Below are 23,755 nucleotides of genomic sequence, written 5' to 3'. Positions count from 1 at the left end.
CCAGCACGCCTTGAAGTAGGGAGAAAAGGCAGGGGCCAGCGCCTACGGCCATACTAGTCTGAAAACGCCCGATCTCGTCTGATCTCGGAAGCTAAGCAGACTCAGGCCTGGTTAGTACTTGGATGGGAGACCGCCTGGGAATACCAGGTGCAGTAGGCTTTTTCCGCCAGCAGTGGCTGCTCAAGTCACCCCTCTGCACTTGTCTTGTGCCAGGCAATGGAGCGGCAGGTTATTTTTGCTGCTGCTGCTGCTGTGCCTGGCATCAGTCTCCTGCAGGCACGAGACACGGAGGGGAGGAGAGCGGAGCGCTGCCAAAATCAGCAAGAAAGGCGGAAAGAAAGGGATTGGGGCTGCACGCTGTCTGCGGGTGGCAGTCAGGAAAGGCGGACAATAGACAATAGGTGCAGGAGTTGGCCATTCTGCCCTTCCAGCCTGCACCACCATTCAATATGATCATGGCTGATCATCCTTAATCAGTATCCTGTTCCTGCCTTATCTCCATAACCCTTGATTCCACTATCCTTGAGAGCTCTATCCAACTCTTTCTTAAATGAATCCAGAGACTGGGCCTCCACTGCCCTCTGGGGCAGAGCATTCCACACAGCCACCACTCTCTGGGTGAAGAAGTTTCTCCTCATCTCTGTCCTAAATGGTCTACCCCGTATTTTTAAGCTGTGTCCTCTGTTTCGGCACTCACCCCGCAGCGGAAACATGTTGCCTGCCGCCAGAGTGTCCAATCCTTTGATCATCTTATATGTCTCAACCAGATCCCCTCTCAGTCTTCTAAACTCAAGGGTACACAAGCCCAGTCGCTCCAGTCTTTCAGTGTAAGGTAATCCCGCCATTCCAGGAATTGACCTCGTGAACCTACGCTGCATTCCCTCAATAGCCAGAATGTCTCTCCTCAAATTTGGAGACCAGAACTGCACACAGTACTCCAGGTGTGGTCTCACCAGGGCCCTGTACAGCTGCAGAAGGACCTCTTTGCTTCTATACTCAATCCCTCTTGTTATGAAGGCCAGCATGCTATTAGCCTTCTTCACTACCTGCTGTACCTGCATGCTTACCTTCATTGAGTGGTGTACAAGAACCCCCAGATCTCTCTGTACTGCCCCTTTACCTAAATTGATTCCACTTAGGTGGTAATCTGCCTTCCTGTTCTTGCCACCAAAGTGGATAAGGATCCATTTATCCACGTGAAAGTGCATCTGCCATGCATCTGAGCACTCACCTAACTTGTCCAGGTCACCCTGTAATCTCCTAACATCCTCATCACATTTCACCCTGCCACCCAGCTGATGAAATTTGCGAATGTTATTGCTAATACCATCTTGTATATCCTGAAGATAGATTGTAAAAAGCTGCGGTCCCAGTACTGATCCGTGCGGTACCCCACTGGTCAGTGCCCGGCATTCCGAAATGGAGGGGTGGAGGAGTGTGGAAGGATGAGAGAATGCAGGCTGCGGCCCTATGAAGCAGGGGGAGGGCTTGCAGTTGGCCTGTGTGGGGATGTGGGAGACTACAGGAGCCTGGTGGGCAAGGGCTGGCTGAAAGGCAGCTGGAGGGACGGAGGGAGGGAAGCACGCACGGAGGAGGAAGAGCAAAGAGAAAAGAGAAAAAAAAGCCAAAGGGGATAAAGAGAAAGAGCAAGAAAGAAAATGTGGCTGGCCAGCACGCCTTGAAGTAGGGAGAAAAGGCAGGGGCCAGCGCCTATGGCCGTACTAGTCTGAAAACGCCCGATCTCGTCTGATCTTGGAAGCTAAGCAGACTCAGGCCTGGTTAGTACTTGGATGGGAGACCGCCTGGGAATACCAGGTGCAGTAGGCTTTTTCCGCCAGCAGTGGCTGCTCAAGTCACCCCTCTGCACTTGTCTTGTGCCAGGCAATGGAGCGGCAGGTTATTTTTGCTGCTGCTGCTGTGCCTGGCATCAGTCTCCTGCAGGCACGAGACACGGAGGGGAGGAGAGCGGAGCGCTGCCAAAATCAGCAAGAAAGGCGGAAAGAAAGGGATTGGGGCTGCACGCTGTCTGCGGGTGGCAGTCAGGAAAGGCGGACAATAGACAATAGGTGCAGGAGTTGGCCATTCTGCCCTTCCAGCCTGCACCACCATTCAATATGATCATGGCTGATCTTCCTTAATCAGTATCCTGTTCCTGCCTTATCTCCATAACCCTTGATTCCACTATCCTTGAGAGCTCTATCCAACTCTTTCTTAAATGAATCCAGAGACTGGGCCTCCACTGCCCTCTGGGGCAGAGCATTCCACACAGCCACCACTCTCTGGGTGAAGAAGTTTCTCCTCATCTCTGTCCTAAATGGTCTACCCCGTATTTTTAAGCTGTGTCCTCTGTTTCGGCACTCACCCCGCAGCGGAAACATGTTGCCTGCCGCCAGAGTGTCCAATCCTTTGATCATCTTATATGTCTCAACCAGATCCCCTCTCAGTCTTCTAAACTCAAGGGTACACAAGCCCAGTCGCTCCAGTCTTTCAGTGTAAGGTAATCCCGCCATTCCAGGAATTGACCTCGTGAACCTACGCTGCATTCCCTCAATAGCCAGAATGTCTCTCCTCAAATTTGGAGACCAGAACTGCACACAGTACTCCAGGTGTGGTCTCACCAGGGCCCTGTACAGCTGCAGAAGGACCTCTTTGCTTCTATACTCAATCCCTCTTGTTATGAAGGCCAGCATGCTATTAGCCTTCTTCACTACCTGCTGTACCTGCATGCTTACCTTCATTGAGTGGTGTACAAGAACCCCCAGATCTCTCTGTACTGCCCCTTTACCTAAATTGATTCCACTTAGGTGGTAATCTGCCTTCCTGTTCTTGCCACCAAAGTGGATAAGGATCCATTTATCCACGTGAAAGTGCATCTGCCATGCATCTGAGCACTCACCTAACTTGTCCAGGTCACCCTGTAATCTCCTAACATCCTCATCACATTTCACCCTGCCACCCAGCTGATGAAATTTGCGAATGTTATTGCTAATACCATCTTGTATATCCTGAAGATAGATTGTAAAAAGCTGCGGTCCCAGTACTGATCCGTGCGGTACCCCACTGGTCAGTGCCCGGCATTCCGAAATGGAGGGGTGGAGGAGTGTGGAAGGATGAGAGAATGCAGGCTGCGGCCCTATGAAGCAGGGGGAGGGCTTGCAGTTGGCCTGTGTGGGGATGTGGGAGACTACAGGAGCCTGGTGGGCAAGGGCTGGCTGAAAGGCAGCTGGAGGGACGGAGGGAGGGAAGCACGCACGGAGGAGGAAGAGCAAAGAGAAAAGAGAAAAAAAAGCCAAAGGGGATAAAGAGAAAGAGCAAGAAAGAAAATGTGGCTGGCCAGCACGCCTTGAAGTAGGGAGAAAAGGCAGGGGCCAGCGCCTACGGCCATACTAGTCTGAAAACGTCTAATCTCGGAAGCTAAGCAGACTCAGGCCTGGTTAGTACTTGGATGGGAGACCGCCTGGGAATACCAGGTGCAGTAGGCTTTTTCCGCCAGCAGTGGCTGCTCAAGTCACCCCTCTGCACTTGTCTTGTGCCAGGCAATGGAGCGGCAGGTTATTTTTGCTGCTGCTGCTGCTGTGCCTGGCATCAGTCTCCTGCAGGCACGAGACACGGAGGGGAGGAGAGCGGAGCGCTGCCAAAATCAGCAAGAAAGGCGGAAAGAAAGGGATTGGGGCTGCACGCTGTCTGCGGGTGGCAGTCAGGAAAGGCGGACAATAGACAATAGGTGCAGGAGTTGGCCATTCTGCCCTTCCAGCCTGCACCACCATTCAATATGATCATGGCTGATCATCCTTAATCAGTATCCTGTTCCTGCCTTATCTCCATAACCCTTGATTCCACTATCCTTGAGAGCTCTATCCAACTCTTTCTTAAATGAATCCAGAGACTGGGCCTCCACTGCCCTCTGGGGCAGAGCATTCCACACAGCCACCACTCTCTGGGTGAAGAAGTTTCTCCTCATCTCTGTCCTAAATGGTCTACCCCGTATTTTTAAGCTGTGTCCTCTGTTTCGGCACTCACCCCGCAGCGGAAACATGTTGCCTGCCGCCAGAGTGTCCAATCCTTTGATCATCTTATATGTCTCAACCAGATCCCCTCTCAGTCTTCTAAACTCAAGGGTACACAAGCCCAGTCGCTCCAGTCTTTCAGTGTAAGGTAATCCCGCCATTCCAGGAATTGACCTCGTGTACCTACGCTGCATTCCCTCAATAGCCAGAATGTCTCTCCTCAAATTTGGAGACCAGAACTGCACACAGTACTCCAGGTGTGGTCTCACCAGGGCCCTGTACAGCTGCAGAAGGACCTCTTTGCTTCTATACTCAATCCCTCTTGTTATGAAGGCCAGCATGCTATTAGCCTTCTTCACTACCTGCTGTACCTGCATGCTTACCTTCATTGAGTGGTGTACAAGAACCCCCAGATCTCTCTGTACTGCCCCTTTACCTAAATTGATTCCACTTAGGTGGTAATCTGCCTTCCTGTTCTTGCCACCAAAGTGGATAAGGATCCATTTATCCACGTGAAAGTGCATCTGCCATGCATCTGAGCACTCACCTAACTTGTCCAGGTCACCCTGTAATCTCCTAACATCCTCATCACATTTCACCCTGCCACCCAGCTGATGAAATTTGCGAATGTTATTGCTAATACCATCTTGTATATCCTGAAGATAGATTGTAAAAAGCTGCGGTCCCAGTACTGATCCGTGCGGTACCCCACTGGTCAGTGCCTGGCATTCCGAAATGAAGGGGTGGAGGAGTGTGGAAGGATGAGAGAATGCAGGCTGCGGCCCTATGAAGCAGGGGGAGGGCTTGCAGTTGGCCTGTGTGGGGATGTGGGAGACTACAGGAGCCTGGTGGGCAAGGGCTGGCTGAAAGGCAGCTGGAGGGACGGAGGGAGGGAAGCACGCACGGAGGAGGAAGAGCAAAGAGAAAAGAGAAAAAAAAGCCAAAGGGGATAAAGAGAAAGAGCAACAAAGAAAATGTGGCTGGCCAGCACGCCTTGAAGTAGGGAGAAAAGGGAGGGGCCAGCGCCTGCGGCCATACTAGTCTGAAAACGCCTGATCTCGGAAGCTAAGCAGACTCAGGCCTGGTTAGTACTTGGATGGGAAACCGCCTGGGAATACCAGGTGCAGTAGGCTTTTTCCGCCAGCAGTGGCTGCTCAAGTCACCCCTCTGCACTTGTCTTGTGCCAGGCAATGGAGCGGCAGGTTATTTTTGCTGCTGCTGCTGTGCCTGGCATCAGTCTCCTGCAGGCACGAGACACGGAGGGGAGGAGAGCGGAGCGCTGCCAAAATCAGCAAGAAAGGCGGAAAGAAAGGGATTGGGGCTGCACGCTGTCTGCGGGTGGCAGTCAGGAAAGGCGGACAATAGACAATAGGTGCAGGAGTTGGCCATTCTGCCCTTCCAGCCTGCACCACCATTCAATATGATCATGGCTGATCATCCTTAATCAGTATCCTGTTCCTGCCTTATCTCCATAACCCTTGATTCCACTATCCTTGAGAGCTCTATCCAACTCTTTCTTAAATGAATCCAGAGACTGGGCCTCCACTGCCCTCTGGGGCAGAGCATTCCACACAGCCACCACTCTCTGGGTGAAGAAGTTTCTCCTCATCTCTGTCCTAAATGGTCTACCCCGTATTTTTAAGCTGTGTCCTCTGTTTCGGCACTCACCCCGCAGCGGAAACATGTTGCCTGCCGCCAGAGTGTCCAATCCTTTGATCATCTTATATGTCTCAACCAGATCCCCTCTCAGTCTTCTAAACTCAAGGGTACACAAGCCCAGTCGCTCCAGTCTTTCAGTGTAAGGTAATCCCGCCATTCCAGGAATTGACCTCGTGAACCTACGCTGCATTCCCTCAATAGCCAGAATGTCTCTCCTCAAATTTGGAGACCAGAACTGCACACAGTACTCCAGGTGTGGTCTCACCAGGGCCCTGTACAGCTGCAGAAGGACCTCTTTGCTTCTATACTCAATCCCTCTTGTTATGAAGGCCAGCATGCTATTAGCCTTCTTCACTACCTGCTGTACCTGCATGCTTACCTTCATTGAGTGGTGTACAAGAACCCCCAGATCTCTCTGTACTGCCCCTTTACCTAAATTGATTCCACTTAGGTGGTAATCTGCCTTCCTGTTCTTGCCACCAAAGTGGATAAGGATCCATTTATCCACGTGAAAGTGCATCTGCCATGCATCTGAGCACTCACTTAACTTGTCCAGGTCACCCTGTAATCTCCTAACATCCTCATCACATTTCACCCTGCCACCCAGCTGATGAAATTTGCGAATGTTATTGCTAATACCATCTTGTATATCCTGAAGATAGATTGTAAAAAGCTGCGGTCCCAGTACTGATCCGTGCGGTACCCCACTGGTCAGTGCCCGGCATTCCGAAATGGAGGGGTGGAGGAGTGTGGAAGGATGAGAGAATGCAGGCTGCGGCCCTATGAAGCAGGGGGAGGGCTTGCAGTTGGCCTGTGTGGGGATGTGGGAGACTACAGGAGCCTGGTGGGCAAGGGCTGGCCTGAAAGGCAGCTGGAGGGACGGAGGGAGGGAAGCACGCACGGAGGAGGAAGAGCAAAGAGAAAAGAGAAAAAAAAGCCAAAGGGGATAAAGAGAAAGAGCAAGAAAGAAAATGTGGCTGGCCAGCACGCCTTGAAGTAGGGAGAAAAGGCAGGGGCCAGCGCCTACGGCCATACTAGTCTGAAAACGCCCGATCTCGTCTGATCTCGGAAGCTAAGCAGACTCAGGCCTGGTTAGTACTTGGATGGGAGACCGCCTGGGAATACCAGGTGCAGTAGGCTTTTTCCGCCAGCAGTGGCTGCTCAAGTCACCCCTCTGCACTTGTCTTGTGCCAGGCAATGGAGCGGCAGGTTATTTTTGCTGCTGCTGCTGCTGTGCCTGGCATCAGTCTCCTGCAGGCACGAGACACGGAGGGGAGGAGAGCGGAGCGCTGCCAAAATCAGCAAGAAAGGCGGAAAGAAAGGGATTGGGGCTGCACGCTGTCTGCGGGTGGCAGTCAGGAAAGGCGGACAATAGACAATAGGTGCAGGAGTTGGCCATTCTGCCCTTCCAGCCTGCACCACCATTCAATATGATCATGGCTGATCATCCTTAATCAGTATCCTGTTCCTGCCTTATCTCCATAACCCTTGATTCCACTATCCTTGAGAGCTCTATCCAACTCTTTCTTAAATGAATCCAGAGACTGGGCCTCCACTGCCCTCTGGGGCAGAGCATTCCACACAGCCACCACTCTCTGGGTGAAGAAGTTTCTCCTCATCTCTGTCCTAAATGGTCTACCCCGTATTTTTAAGCTGTGTCCTCTGTTTCGGCACTCACCCCGCAGCGGAAACATGTTGCCTGCCGCCAGAGTGTCCAATCCTTTGATCATCTTATATGTCTCAACCAGATCCCCTCTCAGTCTTCTAAACTCAAGGGTACACAAGCCCAGTCGCTCCAGTCTTTCAGTGTAAGGTAATCCCGCCATTCCAGGAATTGACCTCGTGAACCTACGCTGCATTCCCTCAATAGCCAGAATGTCTCTCCTCAAATTTGGAGACCAGAACTGCACACAGTACTCCAGGTGTGGTCTCACCAGGGCCCTGTACAGCTGCAGAAGGACCTCTTTGCTTCTATACTCAATCCCTCTTGTTATGAAGGCCAGCATGCTATTAGCCTTCTTCACTACCTGCTGTACCTGCATGCTTACCTTCATTGAGTGGTGTACAAGAACCCCCAGATCTCTCTGTACTGCCCCTTTACCTAAATTGATTCCACTTAGGTGGTAATCTGCCTTCCTGTTCTTGCCACCAAAGTGGATAAGGATCCATTTATCCACGTGAAAGTGCATCTGCCATGCATCTGAGCACTCACCTAACTTGTCCAGGTCACCCTGTAATCTCCTAACATCCTCATCACATTTCACCCTGCCACCCAGCTGATGAAATTTGCGAATGTTATTGCTAATACCATCTTGTATATCCTGAAGATAGATTGTAAAAAGCTGCGGTCCCAGTACTGATCCGTGCGGTACCCCACTGGTCAGTGCCCGGCATTCCGAAATGGAGGGGTGGAGGAGTGTGGAAGGATGAGAGAATGCAGGCTGCGGCCCTATGAAGCAGGGGGAGGGCTTGCAGTTGGCCTGTGTGGGGATGTGGGAGACTACAGGAGCCTGGTGGGCAAGGGCTGGCTGAAAGGCAGCTGGAGGGACGGAGGGAGGGAAGCACGCACGGAGGAGGAAGAGCAAAGAGAAAAGAGAAAAAAAAGCCAAAGGGGATAAAGAGAAAGAGCAAGAAAGAAAATGTGGCTGGCCAGCACGCCTTGAAGTAGGGAGAAAAGGCAGGGGCCAGCGCCTATGGCCGTACTAGTCTGAAAACGCCCGATCTCGTCTGATCTTGGAAGCTAAGCAGACTCAGGCCTGGTTAGTACTTGGATGGGAGACCGCCTGGGAATACCAGGTGCAGTAGGCTTTTTCCGCCAGCAGTGGCTGCTCAAGTCACCCCTCTGCACTTGTCTTGTGCCAGGCAATGGAGCGGCAGGTTATTTTTGCTGCTGCTGCTGTGCCTGGCATCAGTCTCCTGCAGGCACGAGACACGGAGGGGAGGAGAGCGGAGCGCTGCCAAAATCAGCAAGAAAGGCGGAAAGAAAGGGATTGGGGCTGCACGCTGTCTGCGGGTGGCAGTCAGGAAAGGCGGACAATAGACAATAGGTGCAGGAGTTGGCCATTCTGCCCTTCCAGCCTGCACCACCATTCAATATGATCATGGCTGATCATCCTTAATCAGTATCCTGTTCCTGCCTTATCTCCATAACCCTTGATTCCACTATCCTTGAGAGCTCTATCCAACTCTTTCTTAAATGAATCCAGAGACTGGGCCTCCACTGCCCTCTGGGGCAGAGCATTCCACACAGCCACCACTCTCTGGGTGAAGAAGTTTCTCCTCATCTCTGTCCTAAATGGTCTACCCCGTATTTTTAAGCTGTGTCCTCTGTTTCGGCACTCACCCCGCAGCGGAAACATGTTGCCTGCCGCCAGAGTGTCCAATCCTTTGATCATCTTATATGTCTCAACCAGATCCCCTCTCAGTCTTCTAAACTCAAGGGTACACAAGCCCAGTCGCTCCAGTCTTTCAGTGTAAGGTAATCCCGCCATTCCAGGAATTGACCTCGTGAACCTACGCTGCATTCCCTCAATAGCCAGAATGTCTCTCCTCAAATTTGGAGACCAGAACTGCACACAGTACTCCAGGTGTGGTCTCACCAGGGCCCTGTACAGCTGCAGAAGGACCTCTTTGCTTCTATACTCAATCCCTCTTGTTATGAAGGCCAGCATGCTATTAGCCTTCTTCACTACCTGCTGTACCTGCATGCTTACCTTCATTGAGTGGTGTACAAGAACCCCCAGATCTCTCTGTACTGCCCCTTTACCTAAATTGATTCCACTTAGGTGGTAATCTGCCTTCCTGTTCTTGCCACCAAAGTGGATAAGGATCCATTTATCCACGTGAAAGTGCATCTGCCATGCATCTGAGCACTCACCTAACTTGTCCAGGTCACCCTGTAATCTCCTAACATCCTCATCACATTTCACCCTGCCACCCAGCTGATGAAATTTGCGAATGTTATTGCTAATACCATCTTGTATATCCTGAAGATAGATTGTAAAAAGCTGCGGTCCCAGTACTGATCCGTGCGGTACCCCACTGGTCAGTGCCCGGCATTCCGAAATGGAGGGGTGGAGGAGTGTGGAAGGATGAGAGAATGCAGGCTGCGGCCCTATGAAGCAGGGGGAGGGCTTGCAGTTGGCCTGTGTGGGGATGTGGGAGACTACAGGAGCCTGGTGGGCAAGGGCTGGCTGAAAGGCAGCTGGAGGGACGGAGGGAGGGAAGCACGCACGGAGGAGGAAGAGCAAAGAGAAAAGAGAAAAAAAAGCCAAAGGGGATAAAGAGAAAGAGCAAGAAAGAAAATGTGGCTGGCCAGCACGCCTTGAAGTAGGGAGAAAAGGCAGGGGCCAGCGCCTACGGCCATACTAGTCTGAAAACGTCTAATCTCGGAAGCTAAGCAGACTCAGGCCTGGTTAGTACTTGGATGGGAGACCGCCTGGGAATACCAGGTGCAGTAGGCTTTTTCCGCCAGCAGTGGCTGCTCAAGTCACCCCTCTGCACTTGTCTTGTGCCAGGCAATGGAGCGGCAGGTTATTTTTGCTGCTGCTGCTGTGCCTGGCATCAGTCTCCTGCAGGCACGAGACACGGAGGGGAGGAGAGCGGAGCGCTGCCAAAATCAGCAAGAAAGGCGGAAAGAAAGGGATTGGGGCTGCACGCTGTCTGCGGGTGGCAGTCAGGAAAGGCGGACAATAGACAATAGGTGCAGGAGTTGGCCATTCTGCCCTTCCAGCCTGCACCACCATTCAATATGATCATGGCTGATCATCCTTAATCAGTATCCTGTTCCTGCCTTATCTCCATAACCCTTGATTCCACTATCCTTGAGAGCTCTATCCAACTCTTTCTTAAATGAATCCAGAGACTGGGCCTCCACTGCCCTCTGGGGCAGAGCATTCCACACAGCCACCACTCTCTGGGTGAAGAAGTTTCTCCTCATCTCTGTCCTAAATGGTCTACCCCGTATTTTTAAGCTGTGTCCTCTGTTTCGGCACTCACCCCGCAGCGGAAACATGTTGCCTGCCGCCAGAGTGTCCAATCCTTTGATCATCTTATATGTCTCAACCAGATCCCCTCTCAGTCTTCTAAACTCAAGGGTACACAAGCCCAGTCGCTCCAGTCTTTCAGTGTAAGGTAATCCCGCCATTCCAGGAATTGACCTCGTGTACCTACGCTGCATTCCCTCAATAGCCAGAATGTCTCTCCTCAAATTTGGAGACCAGAACTGCACACAGTACTCCAGGTGTGGTCTCACCAGGGCCCTGTACAGCTGCAGAAGGACCTCTTTGCTTCTATACTCAATCCCTCTTGTTATGAAGGCCAGCATGCTATTAGCCTTCTTCACTACCTGCTGTACCTGCATGCTTACCTTCATTGAGTGGTGTACAAGAACCCCCAGATCTCTCTGTACTGCCCCTTTACCTAAATTGATTCCACTTAGGTGGTAATCTGCCTTCCTGTTCTTGCCACCAAAGTGGATAAGGATCCATTTATCCACGTGAAAGTGCATCTGCCATGCATCTGAGCACTCACCTAACTTGTCCAGGTCACCCTGTAATCTCCTAACATCCTCATCACATTTCACCCTGCCACCCAGCTGATGAAATTTGCGAATGTTATTGCTAATACCATCTTGTATATCCTGAAGATAGATTGTAAAAAGCTGCGGTCCCAGTACTGATCCGTGCGGTACCCCACTGGTCAGTGCCTGGCATTCCGAAATGAAGGGGTGGAGGAGTGTGGAAGGATGAGAGAATGCAGGCTGCGGCCCTATGAAGCAGGGGGAGGGCTTGCAGTTGGCCTGTGTGGGGATGTGGGAGACTACAGGAGCCTGGTGGGCAAGGGCTGGCTGAAAGGCAGCTGGAGGGACGGAGGGAGGGAAGCACGCACGGAGGAGGAAGAGCAAAGAGAAAAGAGAAAAAAAAGCCAAAGGGGATAAAGAGAAAGAGCAACAAAGAAAATGTGGCTGGCCAGCACGCCTTGAAGTAGGGAGAAAAGGGAGGGGCCAGCGCCTGCGGCCATACTAGTCTGAAAACGCCTGATCTCGGAAGCTAAGCAGACTCAGGCCTGGTTAGTACTTGGATGGGAAACCGCCTGGGAATACCAGGTGCAGTAGGCTTTTTCCGCCAGCAGTGGCTGCTCAAGTCACCCCTCTGCACTTGTCTTGTGCCAGGCAATGGAGCGGCAGGTTATTTTTGCTGCTGCTGCTGTGCCTGGCATCAGTCTCCTGCAGGCACGAGACACGGAGGGGAGGAGAGCGGAGCGCTGCCAAAATCAGCAAGAAAGGCGGAAAGAAAGGGATTGGGGCTGCACGCTGTCTGCGGGTGGCAGTCAGGAAAGGCGGACAATAGACAATAGGTGCAGGAGTTGGCCATTCTGCCCTTCCAGCCTGCACCACCATTCAATATGATCATGGCTGATCATCCTTAATCAGTATCCTGTTCCTGCCTTATCTCCATAACCCTTGATTCCACTATCCTTGAGAGCTCTATCCAACTCTTTCTTAAATGAATCCAGAGACTGGGCCTCCACTGCCCTCTGGGGCAGAGCATTCCACACAGCCACCACTCTCTGGGTGAAGAAGTTTCTCCTCATCTCTGTCCTAAATGGTCTACCCCGTATTTTTAAGCTGTGTCCTCTGTTTCGGCACTCACCCCGCAGCGGAAACATGTTGCCTGCCGCCAGAGTGTCCAATCCTTTGATCATCTTATATGTCTCAACCAGATCCCCTCTCAGTCTTCTAAACTCAAGGGTACACAAGCCCAGTCGCTCCAGTCTTTCAGTGTAAGGTAATCCCGCCATTCCAGGAATTGACCTCGTGAACCTACGCTGCATTCCCTCAATAGCCAGAATGTCTCTCCTCAAATTTGGAGACCAGAACTGCACACAGTACTCCAGGTGTGGTCTCACCAGGGCCCTGTACAGCTGCAGAAGGACCTCTTTGCTTCTATACTCAATCCCTCTTGTTATGAAGGCCAGCATGCTATTAGCCTTCTTCACTACCTGCTGTACCTGCATGCTTACCTTCATTGAGTGGTGTACAAGAACCCCCAGATCTCTCTGTACTGCCCCTTTACCTAAATTGATTCCACTTAGGTGGTAATCTGCCTTCCTGTTCTTGCCACCAAAGTGGATAAGGATCCATTTATCCACGTGAAAGTGCATCTGCCATGCATCTGAGCACTCACTTAACTTGTCCAGGTCACCCTGTAATCTCCTAACATCCTCATCACATTTCACCCTGCCACCCAGCTGATGAAATTTGCGAATGTTATTGCTAATACCATCTTGTATATCCTGAAGATAGATTGTAAAAAGCTGCGGTCCCAGTACTGATCCGTGCGGTACCCCACTGGTCAGTGCCCGGCATTCCGAAATGGAGGGGTGGAGGAGTGTGGAAGGATGAGAGAATGCAGGCTGCGGCCCTATGAAGCAGGGGGAGGGCTTGCAGTTGGCCTGTGTGGGGATGTGTGAGACTACAGGAGCCTGGTGGGCAAGGGCTGGCTGAAAGGCAGCTGGAGGGACGGAGGGAGGGAAGCACGCACGGAGGAGGAAGAGCAAAGAGAAAAGAGAAAAAAAAGCCAAAGGGGATAAAGAGAAAGAGCAAGAAAGAAAATGTGGCTGGCCAGCACGCCTTGAAGTAGGGAGAAAAGGCAGGGGCCAGCGCCTATGGCCATACTAGTCTGAAAACGCCCGATCTCGTCTGATCTTGGAAGCTAAGCAGACTCAGGCCTGGTTAGTACTTGGATGGGAGACCGCCTGGGAATACCAGGTGCAGTAGGCTTTTTCCGCCAGCAGTGGCTGCTCAAGTCACCCCTCTGCACTTGTCTTGTGCCAGGCAATGGAGCGGCAGGTTATTTTTGCTGCTGCTGCTGTGCCTGGCATCAGTCTCCTGCAGGCACGAGACACGGAGGGGAGGAGAGCGGAGCGCTGCCAAAATCAGCAAGAAAGGCGGAAAGAAAGGGATTGGGGCTGCACGCTGTCTGCGGGTGGCAGTCAGGAAAGGCGGACAATAGACAATAGGTGCAGGAGTTGGCCATTCTGCCCTTCCAGCCTGCACCACCATTCAATATGATCATGGCTGATCATCCTTAATCAGTATCCTGTTCCTGCCTTATCTCCATAACCCTTGATTCCACTATCCTTGAGAGCTCTATCCAACTCTTTCTTAAATGAATCCAGAGACTGGGCCTCCACTGCCCTCTGGGGCAGAGCATTCCACACAGCCACCACTCTCTGGGTGAAGAAGTTTCTCCTCATCTCTGTCCTAAATGGTCTACCCCGTATTTTTAAGCTGTGTCCTCTGTTTCGGCACTCACCCCGCAGCGGAAACATGTTGCCTGCCGCCAGAGTGTCCAATCCTTTGATCATCTTATATGTCTCAACCAGATCCCCTCTCAGTCTTCTAAACTCAAGGGTACACAAGCCCAGTCGCTCCAGTCTTTCAGTGTAAGGTAATCCCGCCATTCCAGGAATTGACCTCGTGAACCTACGCTGCATTCCCTCAATAGCCAGAATGTCTCTCCTCAAATTTGGAGACCAGAACTGCACACAGTACTCCAGGTGTGGTCTCACCAGGGCCCTGTACAGCTGCAGAAGGACCTCTTTGCTTCTATACTCAATCCCTCTTGTTATGAAGGCCAGCATGCTATTAGCCTTCTTCACTACCTGCTGTACCTGCATGCTTACCTTCATTGAGTGGTGTACAAGAACCCCCAGATCTCTCTGTACTGCCCCTTTACCTAAATTGATTCCACTTAGGTGGTAATCTGCCTTCCTGTTCTTGCCACCAAAGTGGATAAGGATCCATTTATCCACGTGAAAGTGCATCTGCCATGCATCTGAGCACTCACCTAACTTGTCCAGGTCACCCTGTAATCTCCTAACATCCTCATCACATTTCATCCTGCCACCCAGCTGATGAAATTTGCGAATGTTATTGCTAATACCATCTTGTATATCCTGAAGATAGATTGTAAAAAGCTGCGGTCCCAGTACTGATCCGTGCGGTACCCCACTGGTCAGTGCCCGGCATTCCGAAATGGAGGGGTGGAGGAGTGTGGAAGGATGAGAGAATGCAGGCTGCGGCCCTATGAAGCAGGGGGAGGGCTTGCAGTTGGCCTGTGTGGGGATGTGGGAGACTACAGGAGCCTGGTGGGCAAGGGCTGGCTGAAAGGCAGCTGGAGGGACGGAGGGAGGGAAGCACGCACGGAGGAGGAAGAGCAAAGAGAAAAGAGAAAATAAAGCCAAAGGGGATAAAGAGAAAGAGCAAGAAAGAAAATGTGGCTGGCCAGCACGCCTTGAAGTAGGGAGAAAAGGCAGGGGCCAGCGCCTACGGCCATACTAGTCTGAAAACGTCTAATCTCGGAAGCTAAGCAGACTCAGGCCTGGTTAGTACTTGGATGGGAGACCGCCTGGGAATACCAGGTGCAGTAGGCTTTTTCCGCCAGCAGTGGCTGCTCAAGTCACCCCTCTGCACTTGTCTTGTGCCAGGCAATGGAGCGGCAGGTTATTTTTGCTGCTGCTGCTGTGCCTGGCATCAGTCTCCTGCAGGCACGAGACACGGAGGGGAGGAGAGCGGAGCGCTGCCAAAATCAGCAAGAAAGGCGGAAAGAAAGGGATTGGGGCTGCACGCTGTCTGCGGGTGGCAGTCAGGAAAGGCGGACAATAGACAATAGGTGCAGGAGTTGGCCATTCTGCCCTTCCAGCCTGCACCACCATTCAATATGATCATGGCTGATCATCCTTAATCAGTATCCTGTTCCTGCCTTATCTCCATAACCCTTGATTCCACTATCCTTGAGAGCTCTATCCAACTCTTTCTTAAATGAATCCAGAGACTGGGCCTCCACTGCCCTCTGGGGCAGAGCATTCCACACAGCCACCACTCTCTGGGTGAAGAAGTTTCTCCTCATCTCTGTCCTAAATGGTCTACCCCGTATTTTTAAGCTGTGTCCTCTGTTTCGGCACTCACCCCGCAGCGGAAACATGTTGCCTGCCGCCAGAGTGTCCAATCCTTTGATCATCTTATATGTCTCAACCAGATCCCCTCTCAGTCTTCTAAACTCAAGGGTACACAAGCCCAGTCGCTCCAGTCTTTCAGTGTAAGGTAATCCCGCCATTCCAGGAATTGACCTCGTGAACCTACGCTGCATTCCCTCAATAGCCAGAATGTCTCTCCTCAAATTTGGAGACCAGAACTGCACACAGTACTCCAGGTGTGGTCTCACCAGGGCCCTGTACAGCTGCAGAAGGACCTCTTTGCTTCTATACTCAATCCCTCTTGTTATGAAGGCCAGCATGCTATTAGCCTTCTTCACTACCTGCTGTACCTGCATGCTTACCTTCATTGAGTGGTGTACAAGAACCCCCAGATCTCTCTGTACTGCCCCTTTACCTAAATTGATTCCACTTAGGTGGTAATCTGCCTTCCTGTTCTTGCCACCAAAGTGGATAAGGATCCATTTATCCACGTGAAAGTGCATCTGCCATGCATCTGAGCACTCACCTAACTTGTCCAGGTCACCCTGTAATCTCCTAACATCCTCATCACATTTCACCCTGCCACCCAGCTGATGAAATTTGCGAATGTTATTGCTAATACCATCTTGTATATCCTGAAGATAGATTGTAAAAAGCTGCGGTCCCAGTACTGATCCGTGCGGTACCCCACTGGTCAGTGCCCGGCATTCCGAAATGGAGGGGTGGAGGAGTGTGGAAGGATGAGAGAATGCAGGCTGCGGCCCTATGAAGCAGGGGGAGGGCTTGCAGTTGGCCTGTGTGGGGATGTGGGAGACTACAGGAGCCTGGTGGGCAAGGGCTGGCCTGAAAGGCAGCTGGAGGGACGGAGGGAGGGAAGCACGCACGGAGGAGGAAGAGCAAAGAGAAAAGAGAAAAAAAAGCCAAAGGGGATAAAGAGAAAGAGCAAGAAAGAAAATGTGGCTGGCCAGCACGCCTTGAAGTAGGGAGAAAAGGCAGGGGCCAGCGCCTACGGCCATACTAGTCTGAAAACGCCCGATCTCGTCTGATCTCGGAAGCTAAGCAGACTCAGGCCTGGTTAGTACTTGGATGGGAGACCGCCTGGGAATACCAGGTGCAGTAGGCTTTTTCCGCCAGCAGTGGCTGCTCAAGTCACCCCTCTGCACTTGTCTTGTGCCAGGCAATGGAGCGGCAGGTTATTTTTGCTGCTGCTGCTGCTGTGCCTGGCATCAGTCTCCTGCAGGCACGAGACACGGAGGGGAGGAGAGCGGAGCGCTGCCAAAATCAGCAAGAAAGGCGGAAAGAAAGGGATTGGGGCTGCACGCTGTCTGCGGGTGGCAGTCAGGAAAGGCGGACAATAGACAATAGGTGCAGGAGTTGGCCATTCTGCCCTTCCAGCCTGCACCACCATTCAATATGATCATGGCTGATCATCCTTAATCAGTATCCTGTTCCTGCCTTATCTCCATAACCCTTGATTCCACTATCCTTGAGAGCTCTATCCAACTCTTTCTTAAATGAATCCAGAGACTGGGCCTCCACTGCCCTCTGGGGCAGAGCATTCCACACAGCCACCACTCTCTGGGTGAAGAAGTTTCTCCTCATCTCTGTCCTAAATGGTCTACCCCGTATTTTTAAGCTGTGTCCTCTGTTTCGGCACTCACCCCGCAGCGGAAACATGTTGCCTGCCGCCAGAGTGTCCAATCCTTTGATCATCTTATATGTCTCAACCAGATCCCCTCTCAGTCTTCTAAACTCAAGGGTACACAAGCCCAGTCGCTCCAGTCTTTCAGTGTAAGGTAATCCCGCCATTCCAGGAATTGACCTCGTGAACCTACGCTGCATTCCCTCAATAGCCAGAATGTCTCTCCTCAAATTTGGAGACCAGAACTGCACACAGTACTCCAGGTGTGGTCTCACCAGGGCCCTGTACAGCTGCAGAAGGACCTCTTTGCTTCTATACTCAATCCCTCTTGTTATGAAGGCCAGCATGCTATTAGCCTTCTTCACTACCTGCTGTACCTGCATGCTTACCTTCATTGAGTGGTGTACAAGAACCCCCAGATCTCTCTGTACTGCCCCTTTACCTAAATTGATTCCACTTAGGTGGTAATCTGCCTTCCTGTTCTTGCCACCAAAGTGGATAAGGATCCATTTATCCACGTGAAAGTGCATCTGCCATGCATCTGAGCACTCACCTAACTTGTCCAGGTCACCCTGTAATCTCCTAACATCCTCATCACATTTCACCCTGCCACCCAGCTGATGAAATTTGCGAATGTTATTGCTAATACCATCTTGTATATCCTGAAGATAGATTGTAAAAAGCTGCGGTCCCAGTACTGATCCGTGCGGTACCCCACTGGTCAGTGCCCGGCATTCCGAAATGGAGGGGTGGAGGAGTGTGGAAGGATGAGAGAATGCAGGCTGCGGCCCTATGAAGCAGGGGGAGGGCTTGCAGTTGGCCTGTGTGGGGATGTGGGAGACTACAGGAGCCTGGTGGGCAAGGGCTGGCTGAAAGGCAGCTGGAGGGACGGAGGGAGGGAAGCACGCACGGAGGAGGAAGAGCAAAGAGAAAAGAGAAAAAAAAGCCAAAGGGGATAAAGAGAAAGAGCAAGAAAGAAAATGTGGCTGGCCAGCACGCCTTGAAGTAGGGAGAAAAGGCATGGGCCAGCGCCTACGGCCATACTAGTCTGAAAACGCCCGATCTCGTCTGATCTCGGAAGCTAAGCAGACTCAGGCCTGGTTAGTACTTGGATGGGAGACCGCCTGGGAATACCAGGTGCAGTAGGCTTTTTCCGCCAGCAGTGGCTGCTCAAGTCACCCCTCTGCACTTGTCTTGTGCCAGGCAATGGAGCGGCAGGTTATTTTTGCTGCTGCTGCTGCTGTGCCTGGCATCAGTCTCCTGCAGGCACGAGACACGGAGGGGAGGAGAGCGGAGCGCTGCCAAAATCAGCAAGAAAGGCGGAAAGAAAGGGATTGGGGCTGCACGCTGTCTGCGGGTGGCAGTCAGGAAAGGCGGACAATAGACAATAGGTGCAGGAGTTGGCCATTCTGCCCTTCCAGCCTGCACCACCATTCAATATGATCATGGCTGATCATCCTTAATCAGTATCCTGTTCCTGCCTTATCTCCATAACCCTTGATTCCACTATCCTTGAGAGCTCTATCCAACTCTTTCTTAAATGAATCCAGAGACTGGGCCTCCACTGCCCTCTGGGGCAGAGCATTCCACAAAGCCACCACTCTCTGGGTGAAGAAGTTTCTCCTCATCTCTGTCCTAAATGGTCTACCCCGTATTTTTAAGCTGTGTCCTCTGTTTCGGCACTCACCCCGCAGCGGAAACATGTTGCCTGCCGCCAGAGTGTCCAATCCTTTGATCATCTTAAATGTCTCAACCAGATCCCCTCTCAGTCTTCTAAACTCAAGGGTACACAAGCCCAGTCGCTCCAGTCTTTCAGTGTAAGGTAATCCCGCCATTCCAGGAATTGACCTCGTGAACCTACGCTGCATTCCCTCAATAGCCAGAATGTCTCTCCTCAAATTTGGAGACCAGAACTGCACACAGTACTCCAGGTGTGGTCTCACCAGGGCCCTGTACAGCTGCAGAAGGACCTCTTTGCTTCTATACTCAATCCCTCTTGTTATGAAGGCCAGCATGCTATTAGCCTTCTTCACTACCTGCTGTACCTGCATGCTTACCTTCATTGAGTGGTGTACAAGAACCCCCAGATCTCTCTGTACTGCCCCTTTACCTAAATTGATTCCACTTAGGTGGTAATCTGCCTTCCTGTTCTTGCCACCAAAGTGGATAAGGATCCATTTATCCACGTGAAAGTGCATCTGCCATGCATCTGAGCACTCACCTAACTTGTCCAGGTCACCCTGTAATCTCCTAACATCCTCATCACATTTCACCCTGCCACCCAGCTGATGAAATTTGCGAATGTTATTGCTAATACCATCTTGTATATCCTGAAGATAGATTGTAAAAAGCTGCGGTCCCAGTACTGATGCGTGCGGTACCCCACTGGTCAGTGCCTGGCATTCCGAAATGGAGGGGTGGAGGAGTGTGGAAGGATGAGAGAATGCAGGCTGCGGCCCTATGAAGCAGGGGGAGGGCTTGCAGTTGGCCTGTGTGGGGATGTGGGAGACTACAGGAGCCTGGTGGGCAAGGGCTGGCTGAAAGGCAGCTGGAGGGACGGAGGGAGGGAAGCACGCACGGAGGAGGAAGAGCAAAGAGAAAAGAGAAAAAAAAGCCAAAGGGGATAAAGAGAAAGAGCAAGAAAGAAAATGTGGCTGGCCAGCACGCCTTGAAGTAGGGAGAAAAGGCAGGGGCCAGCGCCTACGGCCATACTAGTCTGAAAACGCCCGATCTTGTCTGATCTCGGAAGCTAAGCAGACTCGGGCCTGGTTAGTACTTGGATGGGAGACCGCCTGGGAATACCAGGTGCAGTAGGCTTTTTCCGCCAGCAGTGGCTGCTCAAGTCACCCCTCTGCACTTGTCTTGTGCCAGGCAATGGAGCGGCAGGTTATTTTTGCTGCTGCTGCTGTGCCTGGCATCAGTCTCCTGCAGGCACGAGACACGGAGGGGAGGAGAGCGGAGCGCTGCCAAAATCAGCAAGAAAGGCGGAAAGAAAGGGATTGGGGCTGCACGCTGTCTGCGGGTGGCAGTCAGGAAAGGCGGACAATAGACAATAGGTGCAGGAGTTGGCCATTCTGCCCTTCCAGCCTGCACCACCATTCAATATGATCATGGCTGATCATCCTTAATCAGTATCCTGTTCCTGCCTTATCTCCATAACCCTTGATTCCACTATCCTTGAGAGCTCTATCCAACTCTTTCTTAAATGAATCCAGAGACTGGGCCTCCACTGCCCTCTGGGGCAGAGCATTCCACACAGCCACCACTCTCTGGGTGAAGAAGTTTCTCCTCATCTCTGTCCTAAATGGTCTACCCCGTATTTTTAAGCTGTGTCCTCTGTTTCGGCACTCACCCCGCAGCGGAAACATGTTGCCTGCCGCCAGAGTGTCCAATCCTTTGATCATCTTATATGTCTCAACCAGATCCCCTCTCAGTCTTCTAAACTCAAGGGTACACAAGCCTAGTCGCTCCAGTCTTTCAGTGTAAGGTAATCCCGCCATTCCAGGAATTGACCTCGTGAACCTACGCTGCATTCCCTCAATAGCCAGAATGTCTCTCCTCAAATTTGGAGACCAGAACTGCACACAGTACTCCAGGTGTGGTCTCACCAGGGCCCTGTACAGCTGCAGAAGGACCTCTTTGCTTCTATACTCAATCCCTCTTGTTATGAAGGCCAGCATGCTATTAGCCTTCTTCACTACCTGCTGTACCTGCATGCTTACCTTCATTGAGTGGTGTACAAGAACCCCCAGATCTCTCTGTACTGCCCCTTTACCTAAATTGATTCCACTTAGGTGGTAATCTGCCTTCCTGTTCTTGCCACCAAAGTGGATAAGGATCCATTTATCCACGTGAAAGTGCATCTGCCATGCATCTGAGCACTCACCTAACTTGTCCAGGTCACCCTGTAATCTCCTAACATCCTCATCACATTTCACCCTGCCACCCAGCTGATGAAATTTGCGAATGTTATTGCTAATACCATCTTGTATATCCTGAAGATAGATTGTAAAAAGCTGCGGTCCCAGTACTGATCCGTGCGGTACCCCACTGGTCAGTGCCCGGCATTCCGAAATGGAGGGGTGGAGGAGTGTGGAAGGATGAGAGAATGCAGGCTGCGGCCCTATGAAGCAGGGGGAGGGCTTGCAGTTGGCCTGTGTGGGGATGTGGGAGACTACAGGAGCCTGGTGGGCAAGGGCTGGCTGAAAGGCAGCTGGAGGGACGGAGGGAGGGAAGCACGCACGGAGGAGGAAGAGCAAAGAGAAAAGAGAAAAAAAAGCCAAAGGGGATAAAGAGAAAGAGCAAGAAAGAAAATGTGGCTGGCCAGCACGCCTTGAAGTAGGGAGAAAAGGCAGGGGCCAGCGCCTACGGCCATACTAGTCTGAAAACGCCCGATCTCGTCTGATCTCGGAAGCTAAGCAGACTCAGGCCTGGTTAGTACTTGGATGGGAGACCGCCTGGGAATACCAGGTGCAGTAGGCTTTTTCCGCCAGCAGTGGCTGCTCAAGTCACCCCTCTGCACTTGTCTTGTGCCAGGCAATGGAGCGGCAGGTTATTTTTGCTGCTGCTGCTGTGCCTGGCATCAGTCTCCTGCAGGCACGAGACACGGAGGGGAGGAGAGCGGAGCGCTGCCAAAATCAGCAAGAAAGGCGGAAAGAAAGGGATTGGGGCTGCACGCTGTCTGCGGGTGGCAGTCAGGAAAGGCGGACAATAGACAATAGGTGCAGGAGTTGGCCATTCTGCCCTTCCAGCCTGCACCACCATTCAATATGATCATGGCTGATCATCCTTAATCAGTATCCTGTTCCTGCCTTATCTCCATAACCCTTGATTCCACTATCCTTGAGAGCTCTATCCAACTCTTTCTTAAATGAATCCAGAGACTGGGCCTCCACTGCCCTCTGGGGCAGAGCATTCCACACAGCCACCACTCTCTGGGTGAAGAAGTTTCTCCTCATCTCTGTCCTAAATGGTCTACCCCGTATTTTTAAGCTGTGTCCTCTGTTTCGGCACTCACCCCGCAGCGGAAACATGTTGCCTGCCGCCAGAGTGTCCAATCCTTTGATCATCTTATATGTCTCAACCAGATCCCCTCTCAGTCTTCTAAACTCAAGGGTACACAAGCCCAGTCGCTCCAGTCTTTCAGTGTAAGGTAATCCCGCCATTCCAGGAATTGACCTCGTGAACCTACGCTGCATTCCCTCAATAGCCAGAATGTCTCTCCTCAAATTTGGAGACCAGAACTGCACACAGTACTCCAGGTGTGGTCTCACCAGGGCCCTGTACAGCTGCAGAAGGACCTCTTTGCTTCTATACTCAATCCCTCTTGTTATGAAGGCCAGCATGCTATTAGCCTTCTTCACTACCTGCTGTACCTGCATGCTTACCTTCATTGAGTGGTGTACAAGAACCCCCAGATCTCTCTGTACTGCCCCTTTACCTAAATTGATTCCACTTAGGTGGTAATCTGCCTTCCTGTTCTTGCCACCAAAGTGGATAAGGATCCATTTATCCACGTGAAAGTGCATCTGCCATGCATCTGAGCACTCACCTAACTTGTCCAGGTCACCCTGTAATCTCCTAACATCCTCATCACATTTCACCCTGCCACCCAGCTGATGAAATTTGCGAATGTTATTGCTAATACCATCTTGTATATCCTGAAGATAGATTGTAAAAAGCTGCGGTCCCAGTACTGATCCGTGCGGTACCCCACTGGTCAGTGCCCGGCATTCCGAAATGGAGGGGTGGAGGAGTGTGGAAGGATGAGAGAATGCAGGCTGCGGCCCTATGAAGCAGGGGGAGGGCTTGCAGTTGGCCTGTGTGGGGATGTGGGAGACTACAGGAGCCTGGTGGGCAAGGGCTGGCCTGAAAGGCAGCTGGAGGGACGGAGGGAGGGAAGCACGCACGGAGGAGGAAGAGCAAAGAGAAAAGAGAAAAAAAAGCCAAAGGGGATAAAGAGAAAGAGCAAGAAAGAAAATGTGGCTGGCCAGCACGCCTTGAAGTAGGGAGAAAAGGCAGGGGCCAGCGCCTACGGCCATACTAGTCTGAAAACGCCCGATCTCGTCTGATCTCGGAAGCTAAGCAGACTCAGGCCTGGTTAGTACTTGGATGGGAGACCGCCTGGGAATACCAGGTGCAGTAGGCTTTTTCCGCCAGCAGTGGCTGCTCAAGTCACCCCTCTGCACTTGTCTTGTGCCAGGCAATGGAGCGGCAGGTTATTTTTGCTGCTGCTGCTGTGCCTGGCATCAGTCTCCTGCAGGCACGAGACACGGAGGGGAGGAGAGCGGAGCGCTGCCAAAATCAGCAAGAAAGGCGGAAAGAAAGGGATTGGGGCTGCACGCTGTCTGCGGGTGGCAGTCAGGAAAGGCGGACAATAGACAATAGGTGCAGGAGTTGGCCATTCTGCCCTTCCAGCCTGCACCACCATTCAATATGATCATGGCTGATCATCCTTAATCAGTAT

General features: G+C 51.9%; 10 non-coding genes and 5 pseudogenes across 10 annotated transcripts; all 15 read left to right on the top strand.

Moving 5' to 3' along the window:
• The first annotated feature begins 40 nt into the window (after positions 1-40).
• Positions 41-159, top strand: LOC148151665 (5S ribosomal RNA). Its single transcript, XR_015756624.1, has one exon. It is a non-coding gene; the product is annotated as a 5S ribosomal RNA (ribosomal RNA).
• Positions 160-1,708: 1,549 nt separating this feature from the next.
• LOC148151664 (5S ribosomal RNA) lies at positions 1,709-1,827 on the top strand. The gene has a single exon (XR_015756290.1). It is a non-coding gene; the product is annotated as a 5S ribosomal RNA (ribosomal RNA).
• Positions 1,828-3,373: 1,546 nt separating this feature from the next.
• On the top strand, positions 3,374-3,482 carry LOC148151663 (5S ribosomal RNA; annotated as a pseudogene).
• Positions 3,483-5,031: 1,549 nt separating this feature from the next.
• LOC148151662 (5S ribosomal RNA) lies at positions 5,032-5,140 on the top strand (annotated as a pseudogene).
• Positions 5,141-6,687: 1,547 nt separating this feature from the next.
• On the top strand, positions 6,688-6,806 carry LOC148151661 (5S ribosomal RNA). The gene has a single exon (XR_015756623.1). It is a non-coding gene; the product is annotated as a 5S ribosomal RNA (ribosomal RNA).
• Positions 6,807-8,355: 1,549 nt separating this feature from the next.
• Positions 8,356-8,474, top strand: LOC148151660 (5S ribosomal RNA). The gene has a single exon (XR_015756289.1). It is a non-coding gene; the product is annotated as a 5S ribosomal RNA (ribosomal RNA).
• Positions 8,475-10,020: 1,546 nt separating this feature from the next.
• LOC148151659 (5S ribosomal RNA) lies at positions 10,021-10,129 on the top strand (annotated as a pseudogene).
• Positions 10,130-11,675: 1,546 nt separating this feature from the next.
• LOC148151658 (5S ribosomal RNA) lies at positions 11,676-11,784 on the top strand (annotated as a pseudogene).
• A 1,546-nt stretch (positions 11,785-13,330) lies between these two features.
• LOC148151657 (5S ribosomal RNA) lies at positions 13,331-13,449 on the top strand. Its single transcript, XR_015755724.1, has one exon. It is a non-coding gene; the product is annotated as a 5S ribosomal RNA (ribosomal RNA).
• Positions 13,450-14,995: 1,546 nt separating this feature from the next.
• Positions 14,996-15,104, top strand: LOC148151656 (5S ribosomal RNA; annotated as a pseudogene).
• Positions 15,105-16,651: 1,547 nt separating this feature from the next.
• LOC148151655 (5S ribosomal RNA) lies at positions 16,652-16,770 on the top strand. The gene has a single exon (XR_015756622.1). It is a non-coding gene; the product is annotated as a 5S ribosomal RNA (ribosomal RNA).
• Positions 16,771-18,319: 1,549 nt separating this feature from the next.
• LOC148151654 (5S ribosomal RNA) lies at positions 18,320-18,438 on the top strand. Its single transcript, XR_015756621.1, has one exon. It is a non-coding gene; the product is annotated as a 5S ribosomal RNA (ribosomal RNA).
• A 1,549-nt stretch (positions 18,439-19,987) lies between these two features.
• On the top strand, positions 19,988-20,106 carry LOC148151653 (5S ribosomal RNA). The gene has a single exon (XR_015755828.1). It is a non-coding gene; the product is annotated as a 5S ribosomal RNA (ribosomal RNA).
• A 1,546-nt stretch (positions 20,107-21,652) lies between these two features.
• LOC148151652 (5S ribosomal RNA) lies at positions 21,653-21,771 on the top strand. The gene has a single exon (XR_015756620.1). It is a non-coding gene; the product is annotated as a 5S ribosomal RNA (ribosomal RNA).
• Positions 21,772-23,318: 1,547 nt separating this feature from the next.
• Positions 23,319-23,437, top strand: LOC148151651 (5S ribosomal RNA). The gene has a single exon (XR_015756618.1). It is a non-coding gene; the product is annotated as a 5S ribosomal RNA (ribosomal RNA).
• The last annotated feature ends 318 nt before the right edge of the window (positions 23,438-23,755 follow it).

Source organism: Chiloscyllium plagiosum, unplaced genomic scaffold (assembly GCF_037043375.1).
Source record: "Chiloscyllium plagiosum isolate Xiang-an unplaced genomic scaffold, Cpla_swu_hap1 HiC_scaffold_3, whole genome shotgun sequence".
NCBI lineage: Eukaryota > Metazoa > Chordata > Chondrichthyes > Orectolobiformes > Hemiscylliidae > Chiloscyllium > Chiloscyllium plagiosum.
This window is presented reverse-complemented; position numbering and strand designations above follow the sequence as displayed.